Genomic DNA, 6,000 nt, shown 5'->3' with positions numbered 1-6,000 from the left:
GAAGTTCTTTGAGGGCTGTTGTTTCATTTTAGACACCAAGTGGCATAGAGTTAATCTGTGCTTTCAGCAGCACGAAGGGGAGAAAATATGCATAAGGGATATAATTGCTGTTTTAATCTATTTATTAAAAACAAAAAAATGTGTGACGACTTGAAGTCGAACAAAATGAAAATAGAAATCGGCTTCACCCTCAGTTGTCCGCCGTTTCTGCTTCAGCATACGCCCCCTAAACGTCACATCTCGGCAACGCGGTTATTAAAAATTCGGATTTTGCTCGGTTCGTTCATGTGCGCCCTCGTCGTAATTCCGACATTTCCGGCGGCAGTTGAAGGCAGCACAAACCCTCTCCTCTCCTCCGCCTGTCCATCCATCCGTCCACCGGTCTAGTAGTGTGTGTGTGTGCGTGGACTGCTAAGCGTCCTTCCTTTCTTCGGCAGGGGACGTGCATCACTTGTGAAAAACGGCGGTTTAGACACAGAAGTTTCTAGTCGACCCGACTGCTCTGCTCTGCTCTCCGGTGTTTTCCTGTCGTCCTTCCCGGTTTCATTTTGCCATTATCTACACTTTTCTCATTCGAGGATTGAGAAGGGGATATTGGCTAACACTGGGCGTAGCTGGAGAGGATTTTGCTAGCTCGCCACACACTGCACTGGTAAGGCGAGATTGTTTTAGCTTTAGCTAGCGCGCTAATGTTCATTTGTAATTGATATGTGGTGTACTGATAAAAGGGAGTGTTACTGCAGTCGATTTGTAACGTTTACATACACAACTGTACTCTTATTACTATATTATTGCATGTTACTACTCGTTTTGCCACGAAATAGTACTGGAATCGTAGTGGCAATTGCTATGAATGAATTTTTTTGTTAAATACATTATTTCCATGTGTAAACTGGTGTATTTCAAGTGTCGCCTTCTCCTTTTGTCTTTGAGCTGCTCTGTTTCAGCCAGATTCAGAGTTTGATTCCAGCGGAAAGGGGTTGATGGGGCGGTGGCAGGCTGCATGGTGACTGAAAGTGATCAACAGACCTGTTAGGCTAACCTTTAGGTGAACGGGAACGTAATCACTGTATTAATTCAGATGTGGTCTTTTTTAATATATACAGATATATCTCTGTTTTCTGTAGCCATTTTATCGGTCTATTCCCTCCCTAAACTTTCTTTTTAATCTCCCCTCTTTCTCCATCCTCCATCGCGGATGCCCATTGTTCTGTGATGGGCCAAGTGGTGTGTGCTGAGAAATGTTTCATTCTCCGCCTCAGGCGAAATGTCGGGTAATTTAGCGCTAATAACTCAGCCGATGCCCACTCATTTTTTATTACGGCTGGATAGAACAACTTTGGGGCATTTGTAGTATGTCAAAAAAGTCATTTATGTGGACATTGGAGGTGCTTTATAAAGATGCTTTACAAAGCTTTGAGTTGGTGGATGTCCATATAGTCTCACAGTGGCGTGTAATCAGAAGTGATCGATATCACCAGCAAAAGTGATCAGCTAATGGTGCGGGAGTCAAGACTAGAGGGGCCCAAAGCCGCTCCTTCTTTCACTCTCTGTTTGGTGAGTGTGTGCAACAAGACAGATTACACTCCCCTCTGTAGAACAATGGGGAGGAGAAAACACTGCCAGTTTCCAAAGCCTGGCAAAGACTATTTAATAAACTGCACACATGCAAGCATTCAAAATCGTTATCCTTAGCCCACAGCCCTATTCTCTGCCCCTGAGGTGCCGATACCAAGCAACATGAATTGTCCCAAGCTTTGTGGCCATTGTGGGCATGAGTCGGCCGGTATTCTGCGATGATCTACCATGAGGTATTGATGTCATCCTGAGTAAATGGCATCCCAGGGCGATTAATATGAGCACTTTTCAGGCTTGGCCACGCAGGGCTTGGAGACTCTCCAGGACAGCCAGTCAGTCGTGGGCTAAGCCACTCAGCTAGTCCGCCCCCCCGGTGCACTGATGAGAGAATGGCTGACTCACAATGCTGGTGGATGAGGCAGAGAAATGGAAGACAGACAGGCAGACCATGGGCTAATGCAATCATGTGAAATTAAATTTAGCTGCCATTAAAAACCACACTCCCTTTTCACAAAATTCTCCAGAAAGGTCTTAAAAGGAAATATAAGCTGGAGGCTGTGGATTACTGCTGGAGTCATTCTGTGTTCTGAGAGGATTTGTCAGAAACTACATTTGAATCAAGAAAGCCTTTGATTGTAATTAAAAAATATATCCTTGCCTTAGGCATCAATAAATTCCTTTCTATATTGGAGTGGACTCTACTTCCACTCCTCCTCCATTGTTGTTCATGTGCGTTTATTATAAAATATTACTAATATAACGTTCTCCCCGCACTCACTAGCAATGCTGTGTGCTGCTGGAACAGCCAGAATAAAGGGTGTGGATATCTACAGTGTTTGCCCATCACAATAAGAAAGAAAGCTCAGTGTGAATGTCCATTATTGCTTGGCTGAAAGAATCCTTTGTACAAATAGGGAGCATACAGTTGGAAATACAGCTAGATGAGGATCAATATCTTAGTGACTTGGAGATTGTGCCGCCTCTGTTGAGATTATCCAGTGAAAAGATGGTTTATGTGAAAGAGTTGCTTGATGTACTGAATAGTTTCAATTGGACCCCAATCCGTACGCATATATTTTAGGGTGATTTGAATTTTAACGACCCACTTTGCTTCCAGCTGGCCTCTTGACCCGTGCCATGATCCTTAGAGGGGAGATGATTGTTGCATTAATAGGCCAATGTCTCAGCTTGCCCTTAGGCTGAGGACCGGTCTCGGGTGGGTATATGACTCAGGAATAAATCCCCCTAGCTGTGAACTTCTCAATTGTGACAAGGACAAACCTATGCCTCTGGTCATTGGGCTTTTTTTTTCGGACTGAACTTATGACCTTTGCACTTCTTCGCATTGTAATCATCACCAGCATCATCACCACTAACCTTATATGAACTGAGGCAACAACAGCAAAGAAAGTGTCTTTCTTTGAAATTATCAGAAGGGGAACAGAAACTGTATGTTCAGCTGAATTCTCTCTCTATTGTTTGGATGATTGAGGCTTGAGAAACTGCTGCAGTCGCTACTGTAAATGTGCGCAATGGAGATAAAGCAGAGATAAACTTTGCTATGGTCTATGCTCCCGTCAAGATATCAGCCTTGGTTGGCGGTGTCACAGTTGTCAGCGCATGCAGTTGGCGACTGGCAGTGCGGTTTTGAGGGTGTATTTGCCAGCAGCTGCAGTAATTTGCTGTGTTTGGAAGCTCTGAATTCCTCCGGTGGGAGGATGGATAATGGACATGGTTCGCAGCCCTGTTGCTAGGCTTCAAGACCAAATTTTTCATGGCAGAATGTGTTAGCTCTCTGTGGTTGGTTGCTGCAATACTGGCTTGGTTATGGTGAAAACGTGGGCAAAAATGGTTCCAGAAATGTGTTTTGGAAGCAGAGAAAATATTTTTGCTGTGTCAGTCAGCAGGATTGCTCTACCACCTGTGGCTTGTAGATATTGGTGTCTATGCCTCCCACTTGTTTACATTGGTATTGGTGTGCATTTGCTGCCCTGGCCCAGTGGCTAATGTGGTTCAGATTATGTCAGAGGCTAGCCGGCCTGTCCTCACCATCGCCTGTGTGGAATGATGGGCATGCATGCATGCTGACAAAATGATAGACTCCCTTTACCATAGGCAATTGTAGCCTGCAATTTATTTGTTTGTCACATTCATTTGTCCCGATGCCATTGAAATCCGGTTACGCACTGTACCAATATATTTGTAATACAAAACTGTACTGCTGCACAGACACAGTCTTTGTCTCCCTGTAAAATGCCAAATGTATCGTATGTTTTGGCGGTTGTTGTGGGTGTGATAAGAGAGAAGTTTGTGGCGGGTTGTAGACAGCTGTTGTTGTGGTATTTGGAAGCCAGTTGTGTGGTGTGTGGTTTTGTTCCTGGAGAGCTGTCGTTAGGAGGTCCTGGTGTGGTCAACCATCCAACCTGCCCGCCTGCCTGCGAGGGATCAGATTCCATCTGGAACGTGCCTTGTTCCACTTCAAACAGGAGGACATAATCCTCTTATGGACACAGTCGTTCCACTAGTACTTTGCGTGCGTGTGTCCATGTCCCGTGCAAAATCTCAAGAGAGAGAGAGAGAGCGAGTGCCCAAGCCTCTCGGGTGTGTTTCTGTTATCCTGTCCAGATGCCTTGGTTCTACCCTCTCCCTCCATCTCTCTATCTGTTCTATCTGGTGTCATTGATCCAGGCCACCAGCTGGTCCGGGGCTGGCCTGATCTCATTTACCCCCGGAGAGGATCCTGTATGTGGGCACACAGCCCGTTATGGAGATTGTCCAGCAGCTCTTCAAGTTACAAATTACCCTTACTTAGTCAGTGTCCCTATCTCTTTCGGTGCCTCTGTCTTTCTTTCTGTCTTCCTGTCTCTCTCTTTATCACTTGCTCTCACCGTCTCTCACCCTTTGACCCCCTCCACCCCCACCCCAGTCCCTTTTTTTTTCTTCTCTCCCATAACGCCACCTTGCCACTACAGTCTCTCTTATCTCCCAGGGGAGAGGGCTAACAGCATCAGAGGAACAGGTCCCCCGCCTGCCTCACTAATGCACTTCCTCTGTCTCTCTCTCTGTCTCTTTCTCTTCCCTGCCCATCTGTGGAGCTAGTAGCCCCGGCTCCCCACTTTCTCCCATGCGATCAATATCCACACAGTCAAGCTCCGCGCTGCCCTGCTGGTCGTCCCTGCAGGCAGTGGAGCTCAGCCAGACTGTAGCAGGGCCTGCGCCATTGGGGCCTTGTTTGTTGTCGGGCTCCGTCTCTACCCTTATTGTTTTGGGGGTGATGGACCCTAGCCCTGCCTCCCCATTGTATTGTCTGGTTTCTGGGACACACTGAGGCCTCTGTTGCCGCTCTCTCTATTTCTCCCTCTTTCTTTCTTGTCTTCTTGGGGCTTCTCTCTCTGCCTCTCTCTCTCTCTCTCTCTCTCTCTCTCTCTCTCTCTCTGTAGCTGTGTCTATGTGGTGGTGGAGGACAGTCGAGGCCGACTGTACAGGATTAGCATCTCTCTTTGTCCAGGGTTAACAAGCTCTGTCATGTGTTAATCTGCCCGTCCCCAGGGGGCCAAGTCTCTCCGAGCCTGACGCACCATGGGAAGGGCTGGGTTCTGTGTTTGTGTGTGTGAGTGCGTATTTGTGTGTGTGTATGTGCGTGTTGCGTGGATCAGCTTGTTTGCTGTTTGTGGGGAGGGAGAGGGGTGGGTGATGTAGGCCCTAAACTGTGATGGGGCATCAACATCCCCTACACTTTTATAGCAGTCATACTCCTCTCTTCTCTTGCTGATTTTGTTTTTTTGTTTCATTAAAAAGGACAGTGGGCAATTACATTAATAAACCAAGAGTTAGCAAACAGAGTTTTATCTAGTGCTGTTGTCTCTCATGTGATGAGTCTTGCCTAAGTTCCTCTAACATTAACAGTTACCACACTTGAAGGCGCTGTAAAATCTTAGTGCGAAGCTCCGAAGAGTCCCCAGGATTAGTGCCAGCCTTCTGATCACATGTTTCTGTGATCCAGGTGTCTGTCACACAATCTGCTGCTCTCTCTCACACACGGCAGCCGCCGAGTAAACAAGGAGACAGAAAAAGACTTGTTCCTTCCCCTCAGCGGGGCCTTTGTTCTGCCTGAGTTTGTCTTATTGAGCATCGCCGCGGACGCTTGGAACCAGTGGAAATCAATCAGTGGGAACGATTCCCCTATTAGGAAGACTGTATACCATCAGGGAGTTCAGTTGTCACAGACTGGCTCGGCTGCTTGTTGTGGCTTTGCTGTCTGCAAGAGGTAGGTCCGACTAACTAATGGTGTCTACAGCCTTCATTTTAACAGCTTTGTCCATAAGTCTCCACCATAGTCTGTCTCTGTCTGATTCTTTCTCTCTCTCTCTCTCTTTCTCTCTCTCTCTCTCTCTCTCTCTATCTCTCTCTCTCCCCACCCCC

General features: G+C 46.8%; 1 protein-coding gene across 1 annotated transcript in view; it reads left to right on the top strand.

Annotated features, from left to right (window-relative positions):
- The first annotated feature begins 423 nt into the window (after positions 1–423).
- The window catches only part of prr36b (proline rich 36b), a 29,926-nt gene continuing 24,349 nt past the window's right edge, over positions 424–6,000 (top strand). Inside the window, exon 1 of the mRNA XM_071531245.1 lies at positions 424–652. The gene's annotated coding sequence lies outside the window, so the exon portion shown is untranslated. The remainder of the gene's footprint in view (positions 653–6,000) is intronic.

Source organism: Centroberyx affinis, unplaced genomic scaffold, assembly GCF_046629955.1.
Source record: "Centroberyx affinis isolate AG114_WGS23_722 - 3 ecotype Tasmania unplaced genomic scaffold, CSIRO-AGI_Caff_v1 ptg002059l_1, whole genome shotgun sequence".
NCBI classification, from domain to species: Eukaryota; Metazoa; Chordata; class Actinopteri; order Beryciformes; family Berycidae; genus Centroberyx; species Centroberyx affinis.
The sequence above is the reverse complement of the archived record's forward strand: the minus strand, read 5'-3'. Positions and strand labels throughout refer to the sequence as shown.